The sequence below is a fragment of the Bufo gargarizans genome, chromosome 1 (assembly GCF_014858855.1).
Source record: "Bufo gargarizans isolate SCDJY-AF-19 chromosome 1, ASM1485885v1, whole genome shotgun sequence".
Lineage (NCBI taxonomy): Eukaryota > Metazoa > Chordata > Amphibia > Anura > Bufonidae > Bufo > Bufo gargarizans.
The window spans coordinates 27,410,498-27,429,527 of NC_058080.1; positions in this window are offsets into that span (position 1 = coordinate 27,410,498).

Sequence of the window (19,030 nt, forward strand, 5' to 3'; positions counted from 1 at the left end):
TGATGAATCCAGTTTTGTTTGGGATCTCACCATGGTCGGGTTGGCGTATGGAGGTCTGGTGGTGAGCGCTCTAATCGTGCCTTTGCTGTGTAGCGACACAATGCCCCAACTGCTGGTGTGATGATCTAGGAGCACCTCTAGTAGTGATACAATGGACAGTAACAACTCAGCAATATGTGCAGGACACCCTGCCGCTACATGTGCTACCTTTCATGGCAGGGCTTCCAACTGGCATTTTGCAGGATACTGCTCATCCACACACAGCAATGGTTTCCAGGAATGTCTACTCCAGATTACAACAGTTCCTTGGCTACTCTGTCACTATGGGACCAGCTGGGACATCAGCTTCAGCAACCTACGAGTTTGCAGGATCTACAGACCTAGCTGTAACATCTGTGGGCAAATGTGCCACAGGATACCATACAGAACCTGTATGCCTCCATGCCTGACCGTATCTCTTCTTGTATCCAGGCTAGAGGCCCTATATCGTCTTGTATCCAGGCTGGAGGCCATATCTCATCTTGCATCCAGACAAGTGGCTGTGTTTCGTATTTTATCCAGACTAGAGGCTGTATCTCATCTTGTATCCGGGCTATATGCTGTATCTCATCTCGTATCTAGGCTAGGGGCCGTATCTCATCTTGTATCCAGGCTAGAGGCCGTATCTAATTTTCTATCCAAGCTAGAGGCCGTATTCCATCTTTTATCCAGACAAGTGGCTGTAGCTCATCTTTTATCCAGACTAGACGCCGTATCTCATCCTGTATCCAGTCTAGAGGCTATATATCATCTCACATCCAGGCTAGAGGCCGAATCTCATCTTGCATCCAGGCTAGATGCCGTATCTCATTTTGTATCAGACTAGAGGCCATATCTCATCTTGTATATAGGCTAGAGGCAATATATCATCTTGTATCAAGGCTAGAGGCCGTATCTCATCTTGCATCGAGGCCGTATCTCCTCTCACATCCAGGCTAGAGGCCGTATCTCATCCTGTATCCAGGATAGAGGCCATATCTCATCTCACATCCAGGCTAGAGGCTTTATCTCATCCTGTATCCGGGCTAGAGGATGTATCTCATCTCACATCCAGGCTAGAGTATGCATCTCATCTTGCATCCAGGCTAGAGGCCGTATCTCATCTTGTATCAGAATAGAGGCCATAAGTATTTTTGTATCTAGGCTAGAGGCAATATCTCACCTTGTATCAAGGCTAGAGGTCTTATCTCATCTTGCATCCAGGCTAGAGGCCGTATCTCATCTCACATCTAGGCTAGAGGCCATATCTCATCTAACATCCAGGGTAGAGACCGTATCTCATCTCACATCCAGGCTAGAGGCCTTATCTCATTGTGCATCTAGGCTAGAGGCCGTATCTCATCTTGTATCCAGGCTAGAGGCCGTATCTCCTCTTGCATCAAGGCTAGAGGCCGTATCTCATCTCGCATCAAGGCTAGAGGCCGTATCTCATCTTGCATTAAGGCTAGAGGGAATATCTCATCTCGCATCAAGGCTAGAAGCCGTATCTAATCTCGTATCCAGACTAGAGGCCATATCTCATCTTGTATCCAGGCTAGACGCCATATCACATCTTACATCCAGGCTAGAGGCTGTATCTCATCTTACATCCAGGCTAGAGGACGTATCTCATCTTGCATCCAGGCTAGTGGCCGTATCTCATCTCACATCCAGGCTAGAGGGCGTATCTCATCTTGTATATAGGCTAGAGGTCGTATCTCATCTTGTATCCATTCTAGAGGCCATATCTCATCTTGTAGCTCATCTCACATCCAGGCTAGAGGTGGTACAACAGGGTCTACTTTCGATTACAGATATCATCATTACGTTCACACATAGAACGTTTCAGGATTTTATTTTTTTGTCAATGAATGTAGATTGTCATCGGAGATGAGCCCGATTCAGTTTTGGTCTCCTCTATACATATGTGAAGTAAGTGAACCCCATGTGACTTGTTTAATTCTATTTTGTGGAGATGGAACTGGACAGCACAATGATGTGTCTGCTGGATGTGATGTAAGACAGGCTCCGCCACCTCCGTCTTTACATAATGAAGGATATTTGTTTTGTGATATTCGGGTATCGGCTTTGGGTCTTGGCGCTCCATTAGACGGGTGTCGCGGTCTGACTCTCGTCCTCATTCAAGTGCAGCTTTCTTTCATCATTTTGCCGCTCACTTTCACACAGATTCTCCTTTGACTTTTTTCCGCTTGGTCCCTCATTATCGGACGTCTGGGGCTGATAAGATCCCGGTGTCCTGCAGACGCTCAGATATGGTTGTGTGCTTATTGTCACTTCTCACACTACAAAGTGCCGGGAGCTGGGAAGAACGGAGGCCGGTACACATACAGAGGGCAGCAGATAACCAGCACTATCTGGTGGGGGGTGTATTCAAGCTTCACAGAGGTCTCTACCATGATGCTCGAAGACCAGTCCATATGGACAACAATTGGGCTGTCCCCCTTTAAACTCTCTTTACCAGCCATCTTGCATGTCATTAGGTGAGAATACCATGGATGCTATGGGGCCCATGCAGGGTGAGCTTCTCTACAGATGTTGGTCCCATCCTCTTTGGCACCAGAGGAACCAGTCTGAAGGCTGAAGACTCTGCCTGTCTTTAAAGATGGCTGGAAAACAATTGCCCCTCTTATGCTAGGGGATGGGATTTGGTGGGGTGGATGGTGCACCAGGCAAGGATTTTGCCCTCTTCTCAGAATATAGGTGTAACGGACCGTTTCAGCAGACAAGGGGTTAAAATCCGTTTAGCCGATATGCCCCTTTCTGAGAGACAGGCACAACTACTGCAGAACACCAACCTCCCGAACTGGATACAAAATAGCACTCCAAAATGGAACCTCGCGAATAGCTGCCAGCAGATGAACAGGAAAAGCGTACAATCAGCTTACACTCCTGGCAATCAGTCTCTAACAGCATACAGGGAATCCCCCCAATAACGAGACAAAGCTCCGTCTTGAGGGTCAGCAGTGATCTGAAGTGCTGGCACACCCAGCCTGGTTTTTATTACAGTTTTGCAAATACAGAACAGATACAACATATCCCCACAATGCATCATGGTTTCCTCCCCTCTGTCCCGGAGACGACCGAAGACAATCCAATTATCTCTCAGGACAAAAGGGAGATCGCCAATACACATGTGGAGACAACAGGACAGACATCATTCACCATTTAAACACACAATGGGACAATAGAAACACACCCACACAAAATCCTCCCCTCTGCCGGTGATGATTATTTGAACACAAGGGCGAATATAATTATCAAAGGCAGAGAAATACAGTTTTATAAAACATATTACAGTAACCCCAAAACATGCAATAACCCCATAACCAATATATCCTCGGAACCGGGGGGGATCTGGGTGAACCACATGTCCGAAATTCACCCACATCCGTTCAGTAGTTTGGAAGATAGTTTTATGCCAGTTACACTGAAAATATACAAGTTATACAGAAAATAGTCACTAATAAACGTGTCCCCTGTTTGGTAGTTTCAAACTACTGAATGATGTCTCTGTGCACCAAATACAGGCAAGATAGCACCGTGTGGAAAAGTCAGAACAGTGTCTGTGAGTTAAAATGGCCGCTATCTATTGTTCTCACCATGTGCCTCATCCAAGCAAGTAAGGCAAATGATGCAATCCAGGGACAGAGGGCTCCGTCCCAAGTGCCTTAAGGGACCATAATCCCAGGGCAGGAGGCTGGTAAACGGCCCCCTCCAAAACACAGTGGCGAGGTTGGTTTCGCCACACATCTCCCCCCCCCCCCCCCCAGGGAAGACTAACCAGATACCTGACCTCACGCCGGTCGGTACCTGAGTTAGTCTGGCAGCCCACCCACAACCCAATACTGGACCTGCTGAATTTCGTAGCCTGTCTGTCCAGTGAATCCACCAAGATTATATTTGTAGCTGGTACTCCCGGTCTCTGAGTTGCTCCCTGGCTTGGAGTGGAGGTTGCTTTGTGGGCAGGGATCAGCGGGACTCTGCCCTGGTACCAGCGCTACCATGGAAGAAGCCTGGTTGGAGTCTGGTTGTTGGAGGGGGAAACCGACTGTCTCCCCTTTGGCTAAACTGCCCTGTTGCTGGGGGACAGGAACAACTGTCACTACCCCCTGTGCTGTAAGTGCAGAGACCACGGTCCCATCTGCACAGTTGTGGGGCTTACTGTCTCCCCCTGGTGCGTTAATCTGCCGCTGGGGAGAGGGAGTAACGAGCTCCTCTCCCATACATACTTCCAGCCGCTGGGGAGGGCGACCGACCGCCTCCGCTCCCAATACAGTGTCCTGCTGCTGGGGAAAGGAGACTGGGCTCTCTATTCCCTGTAGGACACTCTGCCGCTGGGGGACAGGACCGACTGTCTCTGCCCCCTGTAACTCCGTCTGCCGCTGGGGAATGGAGACTCGGCTCCCAATTCCCAAAAAATCATGCTGCTGCTGGGGGGCAGGAACAACTACCTCTGCCCCCTGTAACTCAGCCTGCCGCTGGAGAGGGAGGCCGCTGCTCTCCCCTCCCTGCACTTCACACTGCCGCTGGGGAATGGAGACTGGGCTCCCACTGTCCCGCAACCGTAACTTCCGATGGAGGTCCACCCAACGTGGCAGCTGACCGTCACCTTCTGCCCGGTATAGTAGGGTCTTTGACACTAGACTCCTCACGAACTTCACGTATTTCTCAGCTGGATTGGGTCCGAAGAAGTTCAGCCGCAACCACATCATACGGTCAAATTCCTCCACAGAGTATCTGTACTCCACTGCTGGTTCCATCCTGGTGCTTTTAGGGTCACTGTACTGAGACATGCGTTGCCCTTAAATTGTAGAATCCACAGAAATGGTGTCTCCTGTAGCTGTCCTTCTGGCTGTAGGAACGATCCCGCTGCTTGCCACCAATGTAACGGACCGTTTCAGCAGACAAGGGGTTAAAATCCGTTTAGCCGATATGCCCCTTTCTGAGAGACAGGCACAGCTACTGCAGAGCACCAACCTCCCGAACTGGATACAAAATAGCACTCCAAAATGGAACCTCGCAAATAGCTGACGGCAGACGAACAGGAAAAGCATTCAGTCAGCTTACACTCCTGGCAATCAGTCTCCAACAGCATACAGGGAATCCCCCCAATAACGAGACAAGGCTCCGTGTTGAGGGTCAAGCAGTGGTCTGACGTGCTGGTACACCCAGCCTGGTTTTTATTACAGTTCTTGCAAACACAGAACAGATACAACACATCCCCACAATGCATCATGGTTTCCTCCCCTCTGTCCCGGAGACGACCGAAGACAATCCAATTATCTCTCAGGACAAAAGGGAGATCGCCAATACACATGTGGAGACAACAGGACAGGAATCACCATTTAAACACACAATGGGACAATAGAAACACACCCACACAAAATCCTCCCCTCTGCCGGTGATGATTATTGAACACAAGGGCGAATATAATTATCAAAGGCAGAGAAATACAGTTTTATAAAACATATTACAGTAACCCCAAAACATGCAATAACCCCATAACCAATATATCCTCGGAACCGGGGGGGATCTGGGTGAACCACATGTCCGAAATTCACCCACATCCGTTCAGTAGTTTGGAAGATAGTTTTATGCCAGTTACACCGAAAATATACAAGTTATAGAGAAAATAGTCACTAATAAATGTGTCCCCTGTTTGGTAGTTTCAAACTACTGAATGATGTCTCTGTGCACCAAATACAGGCAAGATAGCACCGTGTGGAAAAGTGAGAACAGTGTCTGTGAGCTAAAATGGCCGCTATCTATTGTTCTCACCATGTGCTTCATCCAAGCAAGTAAGGCAGAGGATGCAATCCAGGGACAGAGGGCTCCGTCCCAAGTGCCTTAAGACCCAATAACTTAAGGGACCATAATTCCAGGGCAGGAGGCTGGTAAACAGCCCCCTCCAAAACACCGTGGCGAGGTTGGTTTCGCCACAATAGGCTTTGACAACACATGTAGTCACACATTACCATGCATCTTGTGCTTTATGGATGTTCTACAGATCTGTTCCGCATCTTCATATGCCCCACATCCGGCTTCTTGCCTACTTCACATATTAACTATAGAAGAAGACGAGAAGATAATTCTCTATTTCCTCCCAGTCTGTTGCTCATCTGTGTAGTATTTGGCAGCGTTGGTCACCAGGTGCGCGGGCTGCACCATTGCTGGCATGCCCGCAGAGCTGACATTTTTGGGAAGGCTTTGGTGAAGCTTCTACCTCTATATAAAACCTTTCCTACAGCATGCATCTTCCGACTTTCCTGTTTCCGAAAGTGAATCGTACATCTTCCAGGACCTTCCCAGGAGGATATTTCATTCTCTCACACCAGAAGCCAAAAGTCTCTGGCACAGCGGAGTGACAAGGAAGCTGTTTTCTATTACCCCGCTGGAAGGAGTCCACGATCACGGCTTCTGCCAAAGCTGAAATCCCAATAGCTCTCAGCATCCCGGATCGTATCAATGTTTCATGTGGGAGTGGGAAGCTTCGGAGATGTATGTGATGGAGCTACAAAATGGCAGAAATGAATTTTCTCACATCCTTTACTCATAAGGAGGACATTACAATGTGAAGAACCATAGATGTATCTGGCCATGGATGTCCAGAGGAACATTTCTTCCTTCAAACAGCAATAATATTTCCTTCAACTAGGGCCACCCTACGATTATTGATCAATATGTTTGACCTGTCATGTAAGATCTTTTAGGACAAGAAATTTCCCTAGGTGAGGAGGGAAGGAAGCACAAAGAAGGACTGGTTATCAGGTGACCCCCCACCCCAGCCCCCTTCCCATGACTACTGTCCAAAAGTTATGGCGACTGATGCTTACTCTATTCCACATATATATGACTTCCTGGTGGTGACGTATATATGTATGTCCAAGCTGATGACCTTGATGACCATAAACCCTATCAAGGACAGGAGGAGGCTTAGTGGTAAAAGTCGAAACAGAGTTCTCTGCTTGCTTTGGTTCATACCACAAGTACCCCCCGTCATTCCTTGGCAGGACAGTAAAAAAAACTTGTCCAGTCCTCTTCTCATCTATGTTGGAGAGAACTGTCCTTGACCCTCGAATGGTTTGGGTGACTTTTAAACCCAGAAATTGTCACTTAGAACTAGAAGATAATCTCTTGTCATAACCTTCCAGGTGGTCCTGGAACTTTGCAGCCTCCCAAAAATCATGTCTTCTCTGAATTTCCATCCTGACTTTGAGTTCCTAAATCATTATTGTTTCCTAGTCATTGGACTAAGGGCTCAGAGAAACAAACTTGATCTTGGATTTTAGGGTCTCAATTCACAAACTGTTTCAGTTCCAAAGAGAGAAATGATGACGGTTACATGACTAGGGTATTGCAGAGTGTGAGAGCCTATGTAACTGTAAAATAACCAGTCCTGACACCGTGTGACGATGGAAAAAGGTTGGCCACAGCAGCCTCTTTATTAACTAACATGTTATAAACATCATAAACATCATGAACATCATGAAACATATTAACCAGACAGGTTGTCAGGAGAGGAGGTCATGGTTGCCCTGACATCCCCAGTCGCAACACACCGACTCGGGGATGATAACTTCCAGTATCCAAAATCGATCCCTTACACCACTCGCTGTTGGGGGGTGCCATCTCTCCAATGGTTCCCCAACTACCACCTCAATCCGTTCCATGCATGACCTCCTCCTCGCCAGCTGCCGTGACAAAAGTGCCACACAAATATAAACAAAGGACCCACACCCACGAGCCTTGTCACCAGAGGGAGGGCGGGTGGGCCGTTCTCAGGTCCTGTTCCGGATGACTAACTGTCTCTTGGCAGGATGTCACGTACCCCTCTCCTACTAACTCCTCCCAGGCCCATGTGACCTTGCTTGACCAATCCCTGACCCCCACAGCCCTAGAACCACTTCTTTCAAATTATTAACCCCTCCTGTCCTTGCTCTCCCCTGCAAACCCTCACATGTCGGGCCTGAAGTAGCTTCGCCCTTTTTGGCCCTCACTATCAGTGCAGGAAATGTATCAAGCCCTGCCATCCAGAAATATAAGACTTCACAACTTTTCAAGCATATTTGACCAAAAAATGTTGTGACAGTTTGGATTTTTATACCACTCACTCTACTTTTGAAAAGAGGTTAGCTGGTTGTGCTGATTTACTCAAGGTTTATCTTGAGTAAGCCTCAAATATTGTGTCAGTCTTACTCCAGTAAAGGGGTGGTGTAGAAAGCGGAGAAACATCTCAAGACAGAAGTGCTAGACATAAAGATGCTGTACATTGACCAAACATTGAGTGATAGTTGATACATTTAGAGCAAACTATGTCACCACAAATTTCCCCCATAGTCTACACCAATGGAGATTATTCATTGTCGGGAGCATGACACCCCCAAAAAAGTGAGGTCTTGCCCTTCATATCATTTCTGCCCAATGACATGTTAACTTCAAGGTGACATGTTCTTCATGATATCCTTTGGTGACTACATTATACTGGAGTGCAGAGCAGAAAACATGGTGGAGGATGAGGGGTTTCTTTGAGTAGAGGAGTTGGCTATAAACAGAATCCCAATGTTTTGAGGTGTAAATGATCGGTTCAGATAAGCTGAATGAGGTTCCTCCAGAGACAGAATTCCAACTCATTGTATTTTATAGCAGAGGTGGTAACAGGTGTCTCTTCTGCACATGGTGACTACACGGAGCCTATTTGTGGTAAAAAAAATTCACCAATGTGATGAAGCATCGGTCACTGGCAGGTAACATACTCCACCTCATGGAGACTTAATCCACAACAGGTGATCTAATGCCTGCTCCAATGTTACACTGGTGGCCTGTGTGGTTGGTTCCAATGTTTCTGAACCCCATAGGTCAACCGCCAACAACACTGGGACTACCTCAAGAGACAGCCACCTGGTAGCTCCCCCTCAGCGAAGCCCAGATCCTTGTATAGGGGTTAGGGGCGTAACTACCATAGCGGCAGACCATGCGACTGCTATGGAGCCCAGGGCAAGAGGGGGCCCAGTCTTAGTTGGGATCATCCCCTCTTCTACTGGAGTTGAAAACTTGGTCAAGACTCTTCGCTCTAAAGGAACAACTTTTAGCAAATGAGGCAGTGGAAAAATGGCTCAAGGGTCATTGAAAAGGGTTTAGGCAGAAACCCTTCTGTCCTGTGTGGGGGCCTGGTTTGATCCAGGCTATGGGGCCCTTACTTCTCTATGTACGCCACTGATAGGGGTTAAAGGCTGAATACCAGAGGACTGCCAGGATAATGCCCTTAGGCCCCTTTCACACGGGAGAGTTTTCTGCGCGGGTGCAATGCGTGAGGTACACCCGCACTGAATACGGACCCATTCATTTCTATGGGGCTGGGCACACGAGCAGTGATTTTCATGTATCACTTGTGCGTTGTGTGAAAATAGCAGCATGCTCTATATTGTGCGTTTTTCACGCAACGCAGGCCCCATAGAAGTGAATGGGGCTGCGTGAAAATCGCAAGCATCCACAAGCAAGTGCGGATGCGGTGCGATTTTCACGCATGGTTGCTAGGTGGCGATCGGAATGGAGACCCGATCATTATTATTTTCCCTTATAACATGGTTATAAGGGGAAATAATAGCATTCTGAATACAGAATGCATAGTAAAACAGCGCTGGAGGGGTTAAAAAATAAAAATAAAATGATTAAACTCACCTCATCCACTTGTTCGCGCAGCCCGGCTACTCTTCTTTCTTCTTCGTTGATGACCTGGGTGAAAGGACCTTTGGTGACGTCACTGTGCTCCTCACATGGTCCATATGTGATGGACGATGTGATGAGCACAGTGACGTCCCCAAAGGTCCTTTTCCTCCCAAGTCCTCAAAGAAGAAGAAAGAAGACGATCAGGGATGAGGTGAGTTAAAAAAAATTTTTTAACCCCATCCATCCCTGATTTACTTAGCATTCTGTATTAAGAATGCTATTATTTTTCCTTATAACCAGGTTCGGGTCTGGCTACCAAACATGCCGATTAAAACGCTTTGCACTCCTGCGGAAAAATCAAGCATTTTCCCGTGACTCACCCGCATCCTATCCGGCCCTCACACGCGACGCCCGTGTGAAAGAGGCCTTAGAGTTAGTCCTAAGCCAAACAAATTGGTTGGTACAGTGGTTCCCCACCCACTAACTGTAACATCTAAGGGTCTTACTCGGAGCACAGCCTCTGATCTAGTGAAGATCAGGAACCATCGGCCTGGATATTGGTGGCGCGTAGAAATTCCAAATTTATGGGTTAGTAGCACCCAGTCTACCTTCAGAGGGTTGGAGACACTTGAGCATTTCAGAATAGTTATGGAGTCCACATCTCGGTGAAGCTCCAGCATCACCACTCACCACATGGAGGATCAATGATCCTACCTGTGATTTTTCAGATGTTCTGGTCGGGAAGTCGCAGGGGATAAAATTTCTCTCTGGAAACCATGCAATGGATTCAGAAGACCCCGAGTAGCCCCACAGATCCATAACATCTATTAAATAATTTTGCTGAGGACCAGAACCTCGAATCTGAGGTACATCAGGACAGACATCATGGAGGGAGCTACTCGATACCTCACACTAGCCAGATGTCGTGGAGATGTCCTGAGCTTTTGACCACACCATGAACGTTTTCTCGCCCTCTAGACCCTTCAGCCATAGACGTCTGGAGGGAGTCCAACACTGTGACCCCTGACAAGCAGCATCTGACCTGCTGGCTGATGGTTTCTTATATGAAATCTCAGTAAAGTATATTAGGGGGGAGATGGTCCTTTAAGTAGTCAGGTCTGGTGTTGGTCCTCACCACCAGCTGCTTGTGATTATGTGGGCTGACTATGATGAGGGACAGCGTGAGGGTGCGATGCATCTTCCGTTCTCACAGGGGTGTATGGTGTGGAGATGCAGCTACTAGGACCATACAGCCCACCAGCCACAGGGCTTATGTCCATGAGAACCCTGGAGGACGCCACTTATCAACAAGCAGCATTCCTCGTGTTCAGACATCATCAGTTTACTCCAGTCACATCCAGAGCTGCAGTCACAATGCTACACTTACACACATGCATTTTACTCCAGTCCCCTGCATTCATAGTTCTGCTCAGACATAATCTGCTATACTCCAGCCACATCCAGAGCTGCAGTCATTATTCTGATGTTTTATACTCCAGTCACACCTAGAGCTGTAGTCACAGTTCTGTTGTTACACCATGTCTTATACTCCAGTCACATCCAGAGCTGGAGTTACAATTCTTTTGTTACATCATCTTATACTCCAGTCACATCCAGACCTGCAGTCACAATTCTGTTGTTACATAATGTCTTACACTATACTCCAGTCATATCCAGAGCTGCAGTCACTATTTTGCTAGTACATGTCTTCTACTCCAGTCACATCCAGAGCAGCAGTCACAATTCAGTTGTTTTGTCATGCCTTATACTCCAGTCAAATTCAAAGCAGCAGTCACAATTGTATTGTTGCATCATGCGTATACTCCAGTCACATTCAGTCCTGCAGTCTTTATTCTTTTGTTACATTATCTTAAAACTCAGTCACATCCAGAGCTGCAGTCATTATTCTGTTGTTACATCATGTATTATACTCCAGTCACATCCAGAGCAGCAGTCATAATTCTTTTGTTACATCATCTTATGCTCCAGTCACATTCAGACCTGCAGTTACAATTCTATTGTTACATCATTTATACTGCAGTCACATCTAGACCTGCAGTCACAATTATATTGTTACATCATGTCTTACAGTATACTCCAGTCATATCCAGAGCTGCAGTCACTATTCTGTTATTACATTATGTCTTATGATCCAGTCACATCCAGAGCTGCAGTCATTATTCTGTTGTTTTATACTCCAGTCACATGTAGAGCTGCAGTCACAGTTCTGTTGTTACATTGTGTCTTACACTCCAGTCACATCCAGAGATGCAGTCACAATTATGTTATTACATCATGTCTTATGATCCAGTCACATCCAGAGCTGCAGTCATTATTCTGTTGTTTTATACTCCAGTCCCATCTAGAGCTGCAGTCACAGTTCTGTTGTTACATCATGTCTTATACTCCAGTCACATCCAGAGATGCAGTCACAAATATGTTATTACATCATGTCTTATGATCCAGTCACATCCAGAGCTGCAGTCATAATTCTGTTGTTACACCATCTTTTACTACAGTCATATCCAGAGCTGCAGTCACAATTCTGTTGATGCATCATTTTATACTCCAGTCACATCCACAGCAGCAGTCACAATTCTATTGTTACATCATGTCTTACAGTATACTCCAGTCATATCCAGAGCTGCAGTCACTATTCTGCTAGTACATGTCTTATTTTTTTTTATTTTTTTTTTATTCTTTTTAGGCGGGTGAGGGGGCCACTAGATCTCATAGTACATGTCTTATACTTCAGTCACATCCAGAGCTACAGTCACTATTCTGTTATTTTGTCATTCCTTATACTCCAGTCACATTCAAAGCAGCAGTCACAATTGTATTGTTACATCATGTTGTATACTTCAGTCCCATTCAGAGTTGCAGTCATTATTCTTTTGTTACATCATGTCTTATTCTCCAGTCACATCCAGAGCTTCAGTCATAATTCTTTTGTTACATCATCTTATACTCTAGTCACATTCAGTGCTGCATTAAAAACTGGTGGCCTCAGTCATGGAGGTGTTGATTGCATTTGCATCTCTGAAGCTATTAGGTGCGGTTAAACTGCCTTGAAAAAGGTGTTAGAACAGCCTGTAAGTGGCAGACAATAGATGTCCACCCTCCACCATTGGAGAAACCAAGCTTCAATAGAGGTGGCTGGTGTGACATCGACCGTCTGCCACTTACAGTGCTGTTCAGACACCTCTCCTGAGGCGGATAATCACACCGAATGGCTTCTGTCATGCAGATGCGATCAACACCTCCATGGCCGAGGCACAAATCACCAGTATTTAATGCCAGAGAATTCTTGTACAAGCCATTCTGAGAGGCCAGTGACTAGCGAAGCGTCCAGTTTCTCAGAGCTCTGGTGGATTATGTCAGATTCAGCAGCGCCGGCAGCTAGGTGAAGGACTTACACACACTCTGCAGAAGCACAATGGTAGCAAATGTATAACGAAGATTATTTAGAAAGTGGCATCATTTTGTATTTACGAGGCAAATTATATAATGTACCTCTCCCGAGGCAGCTTAATCACACACAACCATCTCACCTCCTTGACTGAAGCATGAGCCACCAGTATTTAATGCCAGAGAATTCTTGTACAAGCCATTCTCTTTGAGAAAGCCAATTGGATGATTGTCAAAAAGTCTTCAAGTCCAGTGGCTCTGACTTATTTCCCACACAGACAACCCACAGAGGAGAAGACAGCGCCCCACAGGGGCAATGTGAACCTATAGGGCTCTGCAACTCCACTGGTCTGGAAGGTGCCAAGGGAAGGGATAAGGGTGACTAAGTCCTTGGAGCTCCTCAGCTCCAGTGTAAAATCTACCACCAAGCCCTACCTCCATAGCACTGTGTGGGTGGCATCTATGGACCCACTTGCAAGAAGATGAGTAGCAGCAGCTCATCCAAGGTAGGGGTTGTATTCATGATGCTGGGCCAGGACCTCTGCATCACTACGTCGACGGTGGATTTGTGGCGTGTTCTTGTTACATAACACTTAGTGATCCCTAATTGCTTCCACGAGCCCTGAATTCCCACAGACGAGCTACAGATGTGGCGGCACCTACTGTGGGCCAGAGCTGGGAAGCATTTCCTGCCTGGATGACATGAGCTTCTCACAGGCCCTCATCCTGTCCAGGAGATGCTACGCAGAGCCACGGCACAATGGCCCTTTCCCATGGGAGCCGCTTTCTTCCCAGTTTTATTGTTGCACTTTTAATTTTCAAATTTTTCCAGATTTGTGGGAAAGAATGTTCTGTGTGAATGAGAAGCGTCCTCCTTCTGCCACCACCGCTCGAGAAATCACTTTATAAGATGGTTGTTTTCCAAGGAGTGAGTCATCGGTATAACATATTCTACTCCCCATCATACGGAACTTCTAACGGTCTGATGAGCACCTCCAGACACACAACATATGTCCTATACATCACGTGGTCCAGCCATCCATCAGCCATTACATTAAAACTAGGGGGAGACATCAAGAATCAAGTGAACCCTCAGATGAAGTGGTGGAAGCAGGAAAATGGTTAAGAATCTGAGTGAATAACTCTGATAATAGATAAGTGAAAGGCCGATTCATTGGCCTGTATTTGTGGGAGGGGCTTGGCCACCTACTTCAACGGCCGGCGCCCTCCCACAAGCGTACGTTGTGCAAGTCCTGATCCTTCCGGCGTGCGCACGTACCTGGCTGTTCCTCCGTGCTCCCAGGTAAGCGCAGGCATCGGCGCAGTGGCGGCCTTTGGTACGTAGGGCCGCCACCCTCTGCGTCCGTCCATCACTGGCCGTGCCACACGCGGCACCTCGGCAGCCTCCGGGAGGGGGGGGGGGACCGAACCACGCTCACGGCACCCCCTCCCTCCACCGCTCAAGCCCACACACAGCGCCGCTCTCCGGGGGGCGGAGCCAGCGGTCACAGGCAGGCCGAACTCCCCGCCCGGTCCCCGCCCCCGTCTCAGCTGCACACGGCCTGCGCTGGCCCGATTCCCCGCCTAGGGGGCAGCGCAGGCAGCACGAACCGGCGCATTTTCCCATTGCCAGGGGGCGCGTTTCTCCCCACGCGGTGGGGATGCCCAGCCGGCGGGGGGCGGCCCCTCGTGGAGCAGGGGGGGCACCCCTGCACTGGGCGCCCCATCAGGGAGTGATGCGCCCCCCACGTGGCACGCTTCACAACAGAAGGGGGGAGGCATGTCCAATTAGGCTTCCCCCCAGGCCAGGGGGCAGCGTCATTTCCCCACGTGGTGGGGATGCCCAGCCGGCGGGGGGCGGCCCCTCGTGGAGCAGGGGGGGCACCCCTGCACTGGGCGCCCCATCAGGGAGTGATGCGCCCCCCACGTGGCACGCTTCACAACAGAAGGGGGGAGGCATGTCCAATTAGGCTTCCCCCCAGGCCAGGGGGCAGCGCCGTTTCCCCACGCGGTGGAGCTGCCCAGCCGGCGGGGGGGCGGCCTCAAAAAAAAAAAAAAAAAAAAAAAAAAAGGGGCACCCCCGCACTGGGCGCTCCATCAGGGACCGGTGAGGCCCCCCACGCGGCAGTTTAGTCTCGGCAAGATGGGGCCCCCGTTGTCAGGGGCCCCCCTGAGCCGACCGCACGCCAGAGTGCTGCGCTGCTCCCCACGCGGCAGAGGTGCCCAGCCGGCGGATGGCGCCTCCCGGGCAGAAAGGGCCCCGCACTGGGCACCCTGTCAGGGACACGCGTCAGCTCTCCACGTGGCACACGTCTCGTGTATGCGGGGAGTGCCAGCCGTTGCCTCGAATTCATACCCACGTGGTCCATGGCACCAGGGAACTCCGCGTTCCCCACGCGGTTGCCATGGAGCCCGGCGGGGCACGCAGCGGCTCGCTCCTCGCCTACATCAAAGTCTGGCATGGGCCGCCGTGCCGCCTAGACAGGTAGGGCTTCAAAAAAAAAAAAAAAAACCCCCCCACCAGTCACCACACCTCACCTCGCACACACGGCCTGGCAACAGAACTTCACGCATTGACCGGCTTGCGTTGTTTCGTTGTTGTTTTCCAGGCTTCCATACGTGGTTAGGCAGGAAGAAGTTGGTGGAATCCCAAATTGATTGTTCTTGGCTGCCAAGGTAGTGGGGTAGACGTCGGGGGGCGGGTAGTGGATGCCTTCAGACTGGGGTCTCACGGTTGTCTCAACGCACAGGTCATTTCTTTTCGTTCTTCACTTCCGTGGAAGTCAGTCCATAGTCAGTCTCAGTTGGTAAGTATGTCAGGTCCTCGCATGGACTTCCGGGTGACGGATCCTAGCCACTTCTTCACGGCTCTTCTGGTGCAGTGTGGATGCCTCACGGGATTTGTTCACTGTTCAATCTTAGATAGCTGCACGGGTGCCAGCAACCATCCACGCTAGACGGTCATGTCACGTTACTCTTTCCACAGCCACGATGTCACACGCATCCGACATAGTCGACGCGTCGGTGGACGAGGTCGTGGCTCAGACACCCGAGAGGGGCAGTACACCGTCCCTACGTGCTTGGACAGTTCCCAGGCTGACGGCTGAGTTGAGAAAGCGGGGCGTTCCTTTCCCGGCAACTGCCAGGAAAACCGAGCTATATCGGCTGTGGAGAGACTCCCTGGCACCCAGCATCGGTGACCCCCCTGCAACGACGATGCAAACTTCCTTGTCTCAAATACACGTCTTGCTGAACAGTCTGACGTCAGCCGTCACATCCATGCAGGCGAGGTTGGAGTCCATCGAAGCTCGCAGCACAGTCGCTCCAGTTTCTTCCCAGGAGACTCCGGTCGCCTCCACCTCGGCCATGGCAGACGTTCGCTCTGCCCAGTCCGTCCCTAACGTGACTCCCTCCCACTACGTCCCGCTCAACATCAGGAAGGACATCCTGGAGGGTAGGGATGTTAATCTTGCGTCGCTACTCATAGCCTCCAGGGACCTTTCGGACAACAAGATTATAGCTTGTGGAGAAGTGTCGGTGGTACTCAGGAGCCGAGACCACCGACTCAACCGCAAGCTGTCCATCCCGGAATTTGTTATTGCATTTAGTCTATTTAGGGATGTCATTTGCACTGTCAGGCCGGATAGGAGGGAGGAACTAGATCTCTACCTCTTCAAGGTCACAGAATTGGGTCATAGGTACGGGGGAACCGCGTTCTATGACTACCACTGTTCATTCGCAGCCAAGGCGTCAGCGGCTCTCTCCCAATTTCAACACGTTACCAACTGGGCCAACATAGACACTGAGCTCTTCTGCAGACACTTCGCGGGTCTGAAAGCTCCCTCCTGTACTGCCTGTCAGTCTATCTTCCACTCGGTCGAGTGGTGCGAAAAGTCCGCCGTCAGCACGGCATCCCACCCCTCCAGCTCAGCAGCTGGTCCTCTTGACGTCTTCAGACCCCCCAACTCGGTAGACAAGCTGGGCCGGCCCATTGTCCAGTTAGGGAGGGCACAGATATGCAACAACTTCAACTACGCATCTTGTAATTTTGGGCAGTGCCGGTTGTTGCATATCTGTACCAATTGTTTCAGGGCTCACCCCCGAGTAGCATGCTCATTAAAGTCGATAAAAAATTATATGAGTGTGATCAATATCAGCCGTCTACGAGAGGTCTTGCAAGGTCACCACAACCCTGGGTTTGTACAGTTCCTGGTCACAGGATTTCACGAGGGCTTCCACACGGGACTGATCACGACTCCGGAATCCACACACGAGTGCAAGAACCTTCAGTCGGCCGAAAGGAATCCCGCCTCGGTAGACGTACTAATAGAGGCCGAGCTAAGTAAGGGGTTCCTTATCGGTCCCTTTGGGGTGCCCCCTTTTCAACGCTGGAGAGTCAGTCCCGTGGGGGTAGTCACAGGCAAGTTCAGCGGCAAGGAGAGACTCATCATCGACTTATCGGCCCCACACGGCTCCCAAATCCCCAGCCTCAACTCCCTCATTCCTTCAGAAGAAGTAGGCATGAGATACGCTTCCATAGATCAGGCTATCGCCATCATCATGACAACGGGCCCAGGCTCCTGGTTGTCCAAAGCCGACATATCAGATGCCTTCAAGCTGCTTCCCATCATGCCAGCCCTCTGGCAGTGGCACGGCATCAAGTGGAAAGGCTCGTACTATTTTTCCACCAAGCTCACCTTCGGGTCCAAGAGTAGCCCCTGGCTCTTCGATCAATTGGCCCAGGCACTCCACTGGATCTTGGAACACACTGTCCACTGTGAGTTCGTCATCCATTACTTGGATGACTTCCTACTGATTGAGAGGCCAGGGGCACTCCCCCTAGGGCTGGGCAAGTTACTCAGATGCTTTTCCCAGTTAGGTGTCCCGGTGTCCCCCAAGAAAGTAGAAGGCCCGGCCACAGTCATCACCTTTCTGGGCATAGAATTGGACTCCCAGCATATGCTAGCTAGGTTGCCGGCGGACAAACTAACAAGGATCAGAGGAGTCATCCACAGGTTCTCAGTCACGGCCGTGGTCACCAAGGCTGACCTCCAGAGTCTACTAGGCATGTTGAACTTTGCCATGCGCATCATCCCGCAGGGCAGAGCATTCATATCCCGCCTACTCGCACTCTTAAGTACCGCCCCAGAACAGAACAGCCCAGTGTGCTTGGACAGCCAGGCCCTAGCGGACCTCCACATGTGGGACCATTTCCTGAGTCAGTGGAACGGGGTCTCCTTGTTCGTTCCCGGGCTGTCATGTCAGTCGCCTACAGTCTTTTCAGACGCAGCTGCGGGCTCAGGGTTTGCCTCCATTTTCGGCACCCACTGGGTGGCAGACGCATGGCCTGCCGAGGTCGGACAAATCCCGGGCTTCCTGCAGACCTCGGCGCTTTTTGAACTATACCCCGTCGTGGTGGCCGCCCACATCTGGGGCAAATTCTGGGCACGGCAGTCTGTACTGTTCGTAACTGACAACACAGCCGTGGTTGACATTCTCAACAGCGGGCTATCAAAATCCAGCCAAGTCATGTGCTTTCTCAGACGATTAGTGCAGCTCTCATTGCAACACCACTTCCATGTGTTCAGCGCGCATGTGCCAGGTGCGCGAAACGGGGCTGCTGACGCCTTGTCGAGGGCTAACTTCTCCCGTTTTTTCCAGATCATGCCAGAGGCGGATTCGACGGGCGCCTCCATCCCTCCTCTCGAGTCCTTAAGGCTAGTGTAGCCGACCACCTTGACACGGCCCACGCTCTGAGACGCCATTCCCTCTCGCCTAACACGACCAGGGCGTACAACACCGGGTGGAAGACGTTCTGCAGGTTTCAAGGAGAATGTCCTCAGGAGCACGCCAGTTTTCCAGAATACATCCTGGCGTTCATCGGTTATTGCCACTCTGTACGCAAGCTCTCCCACGC